Source organism: Hemicordylus capensis, chromosome 3 (assembly GCF_027244095.1).
Source record: "Hemicordylus capensis ecotype Gifberg chromosome 3, rHemCap1.1.pri, whole genome shotgun sequence".
NCBI lineage: Eukaryota > Metazoa > Chordata > Lepidosauria > Squamata > Cordylidae > Hemicordylus > Hemicordylus capensis.
The window spans coordinates 253,142,890-253,155,161 of record NC_069659.1 but is presented as its reverse complement, the minus strand read 5'-3'; the positions used below and the strand labels follow the sequence as shown (position 1 = coordinate 253,155,161).

The 12,272-nt window shown below is 42.9% G+C and overlaps 1 long non-coding RNA gene across 2 annotated transcripts in view; it reads right to left on the bottom strand.

Moving 5' to 3' along the window:
* Nucleotides 1-12,272, bottom strand: part of LOC128350685 (uncharacterized) — a 44,413-nt gene that overhangs the window by 31,224 nt on the left and 917 nt on the right. The window lies entirely within an intron of this gene.

The window sequence follows — 12,272 nt, the reverse complement described above, 5'->3', positions numbered from 1 at the left end:
GGAGAAATGGGAAACTGAGTGAACCCGCCAAACCATAATGTATTGAACTGAGGGAAATTCTCTGCTTCCTCAGTGACAAATCCTGATTGGCTCTGCAGTTTCTTTACACTACCACATTCACTACTTGATCCTTGATTGTCCATGTGAGGAATATAGGAAAGAGAAAGACCTTTAACCAGGAAAATGCATCTAACCAAAACAGTGGCAGCTAGAGAAAACAATAGGGGTGTGCAATTCGGATTTTCGGGGTGTGAATTCTCATTCTATCATAGCAAATGAGATTTTTTTCAATTAAACAACTCTCATGACCCCACTTTCACTTTTTCACACTTTCCTTTACTATGAATAATATGAGGAAGTAATCAATTTAGCACACTTCACCTTATGAAGACAAACCTCATACAAATAAATTCACCAAAATTCACCCCTCTGCCCAATCACTCTTAAATCGAGGATGGGTGGTAGCCTCCACCCATTAGACACTATCTACCAGCCCACCCCACTCCTTTGGGGCAGATCCACTTTCTGCCCCCAATCTGCCCCAAAGACACCCAAACTTCAAAAATTCTCAAAAAATCAGCCCTCTGCCCAATCCCCCTGAAATTGGTGTGGTAGCCTCCACCCATTAGGCACTACCACCCCACCCCACTATTTTGGGGCAGATCCACTTTCTGCCCCCAAACTGCCCCAAAGTCACCAAAACTTCAAAAATTCTCAAAAAATCACCCCTTTGTCCAAACCCCCTGAAATTGGGGTGGTAGCCTGCACCCATTAGGCACTACCACCCCACCCCACTATTCTGCCCCAGGCCCCACTTTCTGCCCTAATATGCCCCAATCTGCCCCAAAGACATGAAATTTTCAAAAATTTACCAAAAATCAGCCCTTTGCTCAATCCCCCTGAAATTGGGGTGGTAGCCTGCACCCATTAGGCACTACCACCCCACCCCACTCCTTTTGCCCAGATCCCATGATATGCCCCCGAACTGCCCCAAAGTCACTAAAACTTTAAAAAATCACCAAAAATCAACCATGAACCGAATCTCCCGAATTTTTTGTGCCCGAAATTCGGGTGATTCGGCTCGTGCCCGAAAAAATTCGGGGGACATCAGGGGTGATTCGGTTCGGCCCCGAATCACCCGAAATTGTTCGTTTCAGGCACAGATCGTTCTGTGCCCGAAATTTTTTGCACATCCCTAGAAAACAATGGTAGCAAATAAGATTGGGGGAAAGGTGGATATCCTCATGAACCATTTTGGGGGAGATTTTCTACCCCACTATCCAAATATTCAGCATAGACCTCAACTTGCCCCCTGGGCCACTCTGATTGTTCTTTTCCACATATAAAATTTAATTCTGTGCTGCAGAAACACTCCTACTAGGAAGCTAGATGTTTATTTTCTATTCTTTCAAATGCCCACTGCAATATGAACAGAGATTCATTTTCCAGCACAGGGACACTACACAGAAGTAGTGGTGGTTGTAGTGGTTGTTTTCTGCTTCATCTTCTGGATCAGCCATGCCTTCTCAGCATTATCTATGGATACTTCTATCCATACTCCTTTAGATATCACAGTTTTAATACACCTCTCATTGCCTGTCATGCATTAAAACTGGTCTGTACATTTTCTTAAGTATCTCTCAACCTCTTGCTATGCAATCTGGAAATAAAGTATGGTGGGGATGCAAGATGCCACAACACACCACCAGTCAGGATCAGAGGGTATGACTAGTTCCTTCATTTAGTTATATTTGGTGACACTGATTTTCAAGCTGAATCATCATCCTATTGTACACAGAAAGAGAATGCAGTGAAATTACATTATTATGAATCAAATGTTTCCAAGTGATACCAAGTGATACTTCAGCAGGTCATGTCTGCTAATCTGTACACTGCCTGGAAAGTTCTATATCATGTGGTATAGAAATACAACAAATAAATAATAAATAAAATCAATGTCAGGGGTACAGACAGAGGGAAAGCTTGAGGAGCAGCTCCTCACTTAAATTTTGGAGGGGCAAAAAGAAAGACACTTTGGTGGGGAACTGAAGATATAGATTATTAGGTTTGGCAGTCACGGGGGGTGGGTTCAGTAAAATGAGAAGGGGCCTCATCAAATGCTTGCGGGGGGGTGGGGCTACCTGTACCCCTGGGTCATGTTGCTAAAATTTCTGATATATTCAACAGTTAAGAAACATACATTAAAATAATGCACAGTAGCATTGCAATTTTAAGAGAATAGTGATCAACAAGGCAAAAATTCCTTCCTGAAATATCATAACAAATAATAATGAGAAGAAAAATGCTGTTTCGGGCCAGAAGGGACTGGGAAACCTCTTTAGCCCTTCATTAAAATACTTGACATGGCCTTGCTCATACAATATGGAATTTGCAATTGGTGTTTTGTAATTAGAGGCAGGTGCAGTGTTCTATCCAGATGAATCCACCTGAGAGCCATTATCTTGCAAAATTTAGAAGTATTCCCTGTACCTATGCACTCATGTCTGTAACTGAGATTTTCTTTCTCTTTTCAATTTTGCTAGAACTACCAGAAAAAATTTGTGTACTAGCTTAAGAGGAGAGAGACCCTATCTTCTTTGAATCATATATATACAAAGCCTGTCGTAGTGATAAAGCTCTGGAAAGCTAGGAGACATACCAACAAGATGAAATTCAACAAGGATAAATATTATACGCAAGAAAGAGAAATCCCTCATATAAGAACTGATTTACCCATTCAGAATACTCCCATTTGGAACTCCATCGCTTCATATTGTACAAAGGGAAATTACATATTGCCTGTACCATTTCACGTTGTCAGTGGGGGTGGGAGTAAGTACTCCCTTTCTTGGAGAGAAATCCTGTCTTTAACAATCTAGAATATCAGGGAGAAATCTCTAATCTAGTCATGACTCTAAAGCAGGGATTCTCAACATTGGGTCCCCAGATGTTACTGGACTTCAACTCCCATAATTCCCAACCAAAGTCCACTGGGACAGGGGATTATGGGAGCTGAAGTTCAATAACATCTGGAGACCCAATGTTGAGAACCCCTGCTCTAAAGTACTAATTTTCAACATGTACAGTTTACATGCTGGAGTATTTGCTTATATTTTTAACACAGAACAGTTTCAAATAGGCAATCCCCCTATTATATCTCGAAGAGATACACAATGGACCTTGTACTGCTAAAAGGCAGGACATGAATAACTAAAAAATGTGATTCATATCCTACCTCTCAGCAGTACAGAGAGGAGAGCTGGTTTATGGGATGTGAGCTGGTCTTGTAGTAGCAAGCATGAATTGTCTCATTTGCTAAGTAGAGTCCACCCCAGTTTGCATTTGAATGGGGGACTACATGTGAGTGCTGTAAGATATTCCCCTTAGGGGATGGGGCTGCTCTGGGAAGAGCACCTGCATACTTGCATGTAGAAGGTTCCAAGTTCCCTCCTGGTATCTCCATGATAAGGCTGAGAAAAACTCCTGCCTACAACACTGGAAAAGCCTCTGCCAGTCTGTGTAGACAATACTGAGCTAGGTGAATCAATGGTCTGACTTGGTAGAAGGCAGCTTCCTATTTCTATGATTGATACCTGCAGGACTGTGGTAAACATGCCACCCCTACCATAGATTCATGGTGTGGCTTTTGATAAATCACTTTCTCTCAGGCCCTATCCTTATGTTTCCCCAACATACACACACTGTATACACAGAAAGCATGGGATGGAGTAGGACTGAATCTGCTGGCCATCCCGCCCCCCTTGCCGGATACTGATGTGCCTGCTTGCCAGACCTCATGGTGAATACATACTTGGCATCTGTGTGAGAGCACCTCACATGCATACAGCTGTAGCTGTGCAAGGGTGCTTTAAACCAGGCCTTCTTAAACTTGGGCCCCCAGATGTTGTTGGGCTACAACTCCTAGAATCCTCAGCCACAAAGGCAATGCCTGGGGATTCAGGGAGTTGTAGTCCAACAACATCTGGAGGCCCAAGGTTAAGAAACCCTGCTTTAAACAGTTGGTAACCCCAGATTATTAAGGTTCCTGATTACATGGAGGAACCTTACATATAGTCAGCTAAATACATTACATATTCATGCTGAACAACCAGTCACTGGTTAGGCAGAGGGAAATGATCAGTTCAGAGTGACTCTGCTTCCCACTTCATGCATTCAGTGTGGGGATTAGCTTTTTCAGGTGACACACAGTTGCTGACAGCTGTGAGTTGGTTATCTGGGAAGCCCACAATTGCATATTCTAGATTTATGGTGACTGACCTGTGCCTTTGGGAGAGGAACATTACTCAGTGGAAGAGCATCTGCTTTGCATTCAGAAGGTCCCTGGCATCTCCAGGTAGGGCTGAAAAAAGATTAGCTGAAACCTTGGAGAGCTTTAACCAGTCAGTGTAGACAACACTGAGCTAGATGGACCAATGGGCTGACTTGATAAGGCAGCTTCCTCATAGGGCTTCAAGCTCAATAGGAACAGTAAACAATCGATCATTTTTTTGGTTGTTCTGAATGTTTATTCCTGAGAGTGCATTCTGTGTTACTTAAAAGCTTGTAAACTGTACATTAGAGAAGATTTAGTACAAGATATACTCTGTTTAATTTCTCCAGTTTTAATGGTCCAACATGGCATAGTTGCTCTCAAATGGAAATGCTGCCTGTGGCTAATTTAAGAAGTATAATGGTGACCTTGGTTACATGTAATTTTTGATTTGTAATTTAAATTATTGAATTAGTTATCCTTAGCTCAGAATTACACTTTTAAATCAAAGGTGGAATCCAATGCATTTGTAATTGGTTTTCAAAAAATTACATTAGCAGAACCCAGGGAGGGAAGCAAAAACGCACTTTCAAATTTCCACTGCTCAAGCCAGCTCCAACCTTTAATAGAATTCACCTGCAGCAGTGACTGTTTTCAACTAATTAAAACTCTCAATTATGCTTTTTAATTAAGAGTTTAAGCAAAAAGAAGAAACTTGTCTGCTGAAACTCAAGCTGACAAGAATTTCAATACGGAAGACTTGGAAGCAGGAATGAACAGAACAGAACAGAGTACATTTTGAAAGACAATTTTGGAATATCTTTTAACTGGAACCAGGTGTCAAAAATGTGACAAAAAGCCCTCCTGAGCTATTTTTAGCTCTGTTTTATTTTCCATACCAGGAACAAATGACAAAATTTGAGCACAGTGTTATGGAAAACTTTTTAATTTCTGTTCTTTAGAAAAAATAACTTAGATGCAACTTTGTGTGATTGGGAGTTGGACTAATTAACAAATCAGATGAATTACTGGCAGTGAGCATTCACATCTTTCAGGGGTAACAACAATGAGGGAGTCTGAAATTTCGACATCTACCCTGATTGTGGTATTTTATCACTTCTTGCAAAATACTAGGTATAAATTATTTTCCTGGAATGTAGATACAACCCACCATGCAACATCATAGCAAAGGCACCTCATGGTGAGTTTTCTACATCAGCAATGGTCCTGTGAATTGGGCCTTAGAAAGCATAAGAATTATAAGCGTGATTATAAAATTGAAGATATTTTTCAAACATATAAACCTTCCTTAGGAAGCATAGGAAACTGCCTGATCGAGACCATTGGTCTGTCTCATTGGGTATTGCCTACACTGACTGGCAACAAGGTTATAGGCAGAGGTCTTTCCCAGCCATACCTGGAGATGCCAGCGATTGAACCTGGGATCTTCTGTATGCAAAACAGATGCTCTACTACTGAGTTATAGCCCCATCCGTGCCATTAATTTGTCACAGATGTACTTTAGGGCCAAACTAGATGTGACAGCAGTATTTTCATGTTTTTAAAAATGAAGCCGCTCCGACATCCACCAATTACTTTGCAGCAACCTTGCAGCTCCTCAAGCACTTTCCCCTCAGCTGTGTTCACTTCTAGTAATGGAGCTTGGCTGAGGAGAAAAGTGCTAAGAGAGAGAGAGAAACTACAAAGAGAGGGGTGGTTACCCACCCATGCACCCACCTTGGCTGTAAAAATCATACCCTACTCCAGGACATAAACATTTGTTAACTGCTGCCATCACATCTAAATTTGGATCTTAGTGAGAGATGTCATTTATTCCCAATAATGTTTAGATTCTGACAGTTGTGGAACAGTGGAAATGCTGGCAGACTCCATCTCTGCTTCTGTTGAGTGACTGACTAGTCAGGAGAAAGATAATTTTTTAAAAAACTGTCTGTTGCCTGGCCAGGATCTCCCAAAATGCACCCTTGCCATCTGGAGCTCTTATTAGTCAGTTAGTAGTAATGTCACTATAATGATATATTACTCAATAAGATCAGCCAGCTGGCAGAGCACATTTTGAAGCGCCAGATTCTGTAAAAAGTTGATTCTGTAAAAAACGTTGTTAGAAGAAAATGAGTAGACCTAAATGGGCAACAAGGATGTGAACTTGCATTATGCCTTTAAAAACAAAAAAGGCTCTTAAGCAGCAGATTATTGAACTGAATCAGGAACTGAACTAGCTTTTGGGTCATGCTCATACACATACACACACACACACTTATGCCCTATTCAGATGTTATACTGAACATGAGTACAAGTGTCTGTTCATGTGTGTGGTGTGCATGAATGAAAAGAAGTATAGGTGCTCCTTTTAAGTGGAAACCTGGGTACAGACTCTCTCAGGAGCCCCATTCAGATGTTATAACAAGGTGGCTGTACTGTGAAAGCTTACAGGAAGTCCCACCCGGCGCATCAAGCATTCAACTCCCCCGATGTGTCCCTCATGCTTACAGCATTCACCTGAAAAGAACAGTGCTGTAAGCATGATGGCAGGTGCTTCCGTGATTGAGAGGGTCTGGTGCCAGAGCCCCCATTGCCTCTTCTGATGAATGCTGTAAGCATGAGTGATGTGTCGGGTGAGCTGAATGATTGATACGTCAGGTGGGACTTACCAGAAGGCCCACCCAGCGTATCAATCATTCAACTTACCTGACACATCCCTCATGCTTACATGCCTTTTGGAGGCTCTGAGTACAGCCTCCTTTTTATAGTGTTTGAATGGGGCAAATGTATAGACAGGAAGTATATAATATCTGAATAACTGGAGCCCTATTTAGACATTATGTTCTGAGTATACAGACACCTAATAGGGAAATGACTTGACTAGCAAGCCAGAGGTTGCCGGTTCGAATCCCCACTGGTATGTTCCCCAGACTATGGGAAATATCTATATCAGGCAGCAGCGATATAGGAAGATGCTGAAAGGCATCATCTCAGACTGCGTGGGAGATGGCAATGTTAAACCCCTCCAAAGACAATCACAGGGCTCTGTGGTCACCAGGAGTCGACACCGACTCGATGGCACACTTTACTTACATGCATACATGTTTTGTTTGAATGTCTTTACTTGCATTCATTTAAAAAGTGAATCTGGGTACAGGCCACTCAAATGCATGGTACAGATAGGAAGTTGTATTCTATCTAGTAATCTGTTGTGTTTTGTTGCTTAGAAGTTTGTCCCAGTGGGGATCCTGTAGAGAGTAGGGGTGGGGTTCGAGTCAGAAAGAAAATGCAGGGAAAGGGAAAGGAGAAAATGGATTTGTTCTGAATAAAATTCCAGTTAAATCTACCTAAGATGACTTTGTGTTTATGAGGGAAGCAGTTATAAAACAGTAGTAGTGTGCACGGTTTGGTTCGGGCACAATTGGAAAGCCCTACGGACCAGTTCGGCATTCCAGCGGTCCGAAGGTTTGGAAGGGCGGGGGAGTCTCTCTTTAAGGGGGGGTGGTAGTACTTAACCCCCCCGCCGCTCTTCCCCCTCCGGCGCTGGTGCTTTTAAAGATCTTCTTGGGGTGGCAGAGTTCCTCCCTGTCGCCCCTGCCCCCGTCGTTGTTCTTTAAGCCTAAAACGGAGAAGAGCTAGTGGCGCGCATGCGCTCTTCGCGGCGCGCGCTCATCTGTGCCGCTGGCGCGTGCGCGCCTTGTGATGTATGTGGTGCATGTGCGCCAGCGGCATGTTATTGATGTTGCTTAGTGTTTAGAATGTGTTTTAAATGGTTGTGAACTGCTTTGGACAACTTTTAAGAGTAATAGTTGGAAATGTGACCCAATCAGGCAACAGATGCTCAAATGAAGAAGGGAGAGAACTGAGCCTCAGAATGGTAGAAGAACACCTAGCTACCTTAAAGGATTTCAAGTCTCCAATTCTCTCTTTCAATTCTCCAAGTCTCTCAATTTAATTACATCCCTGAGCACTGAAGGAACTTGCAGATGTGATCTCAGAGCTGCTGGCTGACATCTTGACTAACAAAGCATGCGCATGAGAAGGAACTGTGGAGATGTGTCAGGAGCCCTCATCAAACCCCTGCAGTCCACTGCATGTGTGTTGTTGTGCCACAGCTCTTAGAGTCTGGAACACTCCCTGCACTCTGAGAGGGCTCCCTAAGAACTCAAGCATGTCACGGAGGGTTGATGAAATGCTTCCATTCTTACAGAACCCTTCTGGAGTGTGGGCAACATTCTAGACTCTACGGGCTCTGGCCAACAGTGCACATGCAGGGATACTGGGCTAGGGAGTTGTGCAAGAGCTTCCAGCAAGCCCCTGAAGTCCTTCTTTCTGTGCACACTTTATTCGTCAGGATTTCAACAACTGTCTGTATTCTTTGAGAGCTCCTGGAGAATGGGTGAGGAGCCAGATGACTGGAGAGAAGCAAATGTTGTCCTCCTTGCCCCTCCTCCCCACGTCCCTTTGCCCTTCCTCCACATGCCCCTCCTCCACACTCCTTCCCTCCTCCACAGGAACATGCAAGCTGACACACCAACCCAAAATCCAACAAAAAGCTGTCCAGTATGATCAAATATTTAAATCTAAAACTGGAGTCAAATATAGAAATCAAATATCCATATCATTGGGTATCATGTTATTCAGCCTGAAACCAAAAAGAAACTCCTTTCAGTTTACAAATGCCTTGTTGAAGATCCCAGGCTCTGATCCAGCTGTAGAAGGCATGGAGACTGTGGAGTTACTTATGCCAGCAGCAGAAGAGCCTGTGCTTCTCTGCCCTTTGGTGTTGCATGAAAGGCTAATAAACCTGGAAGTGATGTTGACGGGTCAGTGGCCGTTGAGACTTACAAGAAGCCTTGCAAGAGTGACAGGCTGACCCATAACAGAAATCCTGCAGGGAAAACTCTCAATGAGGTGGGGAAAGAGGGAGCTCCCATGAAATTTGGGGGGAAGAGGATTAATGAGGGAAGAGACTGAGGAGGAGAATCAGGCATGGGATAGTTAAGTCTCTCAGGAGAGGAGACAACAGGGCAAAAGCAGCCCTTGTAGAAGGAAGAAGACAAGCAAGCCCCCTTCTTTGAATGAGGTCTCACGGAGGGGGGAGGCAGAAAATGACACTTCTGCAGCAGAATATGGGCAGAATAATGGGTTACCCAAATAAGTAACTTATTCACTTTGGTCCCCTGTTGTGAAATGTGATATAACAATCTCCCTTCCTTTTTTCAAAATATCTGAAAGCAATTTGCTGTCAAAGGATCTTTGGAACCAGCCCAAGCCATCTGCAATCCCCAGAGTATTCCCAGATAGTCACTAGAAAGGGGAGGATAGTTGGTCTTGTATATTAAGAGTGAATTGTCCCCTTTGCTAAGTAGGGTTTGTATTTGAATGGGAGACTATATGTGTGAGCATGGTAAGATATTCCCTCTAGGGGATGGGGGTGCTCTGGGAAGAGCACCTGCATGCTTGAATGCAGAAGGTACCAAGCTCCCTCCCTGGCATCTCCAAGCTAGGACTGAGATTCCTGCCTGCAACCTTGGAGAAGCTGCTGCTAGCCTGTGTAGGCAATACTGAGCTATATAGACCAATGGTCTGATTCAGTATAAGGCAGCTTCCTATGTTCCTATGATTTTTGGATAGTGTGCCACTGTTGCATTGGGTGATCATTTGGGCAGCTGAACTTTGTGACCACATGGCCTTCATTTTGCTTTCACATTAGCTGAACTGGCATGTTATGTGGAACTGGAGTTGCATGGGGCAGAGGTTTCCCTACCATTATGTCCAAATGTGTGCAACTCCTATATTACAGGAGTTGCACTGGCTGCCAATAGGTTTTTGGGCAAAATACAAAGTGCTGGTTATAAAGCCCTAAACAGCTTAGGCCCTTACTTAAGAGAGCGTCTTCTTCTGCATGATCCCCATCGTCCACTGCATACATCAGAGGAGGCTTGTCTGTGGCTACCTTCATGTCATACCCTGGTGGCCACCCAGGGCTGGGCCTTCTCTTTTGTTGCCCCGAGACTTTGAAACGTGCTTCCCGTGGGAATAAGAGTCTCACCATCTCTAGCAGCTTTTTTAAAGTGTCTAAAGACTTATCTTTTTACCCAGGCCTTTTAGCTTTTTAACTTTTTAACTTTTTAAATTTTGGATTATTTATTGATTTGTTTTAAGCTGTTTTTAATATTTAATTGATTTTAAGTTTTGTTTTTATTTGTTGTGAACCGCCCTGAGACCTTGGGCTAGGGCGGTATAAAAATGCACTAAAAAAATAATAAATAAATAAATACAGTCCTGCTTGTCCAACAACCCAAAGAACCCTCAGTTTGTAGTCAGTTTCACTGCTCATAACTGGGGTTCCATTTTGCCTCTGTTATGTCCGAATAAGCACTGGAGTCTGCATTCCATTATACCGGAGATGAGGGAGGAAGTTCCTCCCTCTCTGTGTGCGTGATTGGCTGTGCAGGCTGTCCTTCAAGCAAGAAGAAAACCCACATAGCCAGTTCTCCCTTGTCTCTGCAGTGTACTTGACTGCCGGGAGGTTGCTCTCCATTTCATCCAAATGTGGACAGGAGAGGGGTGGTGGTGGAACATTTCTGCATGGCATGTGAATGTGGCCATTCACTCTTAAAGGGAAGGTAAGAAAAGTATTTATACTATTTAAATTGTCATACTCTTGCAACCATAAAAATGGCCTGTGAGGGTTGTAGATTGAGTGTGCATGCTTACACACACACTTCAGTCCATGATTTTTCCTTTGTTAATGTTCTGCCCTAGCCCCTATATTGGGGAACATGAGTTTCCTGAAGTAATGAGTAATCCCAGACTACACTGGATTGCTGCCATTGGCCGACATCCTAAATTACTCAGCAGAGGTCCTACTGAGATTAAGTAGTCCTTTGGAATAACTCTTGAGTAGTCTGAATGTCAGCCATTGTCTGTAAGGGTTTTCTTTTCTTCAAGACTCTTAAGTTCTACATAGTTCCATTTCTGAAGGATTAATGCATATTTTCCTTTACTTCCTTGGTGGAATGTTACCTGCAAACTTCATCACATCTCCAGTTCCTGGCTATACAGGTAAACACAAAAATGCTGCTTTAAATTTCTTAAATTGCAGGCAACTGTATAGTATATTCTGGGAAATCATCCAGAGATTTATGTGTGGGTAGAATTGTCTCCTGTAGAGCACCACTACCACTGTTCTATTACCATGAGATTAAAAGACCATCTTGACTTCTAAGATAAACAGAACACCACAGGGTGCTTTGATGCATCATTGCCAGAGGTTAAGTGTGACATCTCAAGTACATTTAGTCCTTGCTGAAATAAATGGTGATAGTTCTATACTTTTGCAAAGTTTTACCTGTCTTAATGTCTATAATATTCCTTTAGAGATGGCAGTAAATCAACTGCAGCAATAAATAGCATTCTGTAACTATAACATAAAGACCCTGTACTCCTATTAAAGATATATGCCCTATTTGCCCAACACAAGGATGGTCACTGAACAAAGATATCATCCTGCCGGGTGTGAGATGAGGGACTGTGTGCCATATGAGGATAAACTAACAGATCCTAACTTAGTACTAAAGTAGTTGTGCCTGTATTATCTTAACTTTCCCCCATTTGTAGTCACACACAAAAAGAGAATTTCAAACAAAAGAAATCTTTGTTCAGTGGAGAAGCATTTCCAGCAGGAACTTTTAACATTTCAGTTTTAAAACAGCTCTGGGTTGGGTGGTGGCTGGGCACTATGGGGACCTGCCACCCACCCTGCTTTGGAGTACCTAGGCAGCACTTGCAGTGGATAATGGGGCCTCTTCGAATTCCCATTATTTCCTATGTCAGAAAAAAATGAAAACAGAAAAAAATAACCCTTTAAAATTCTTTAAGAATTACCTGAGTGCTTAATTGCTTCATGGCATCATCCCCTACCACCCAACACTTTGGGTGGTAGTGCGCTTTGATGCCCCTAGGTGCACAGCAACCCAAAAACACCTCACAC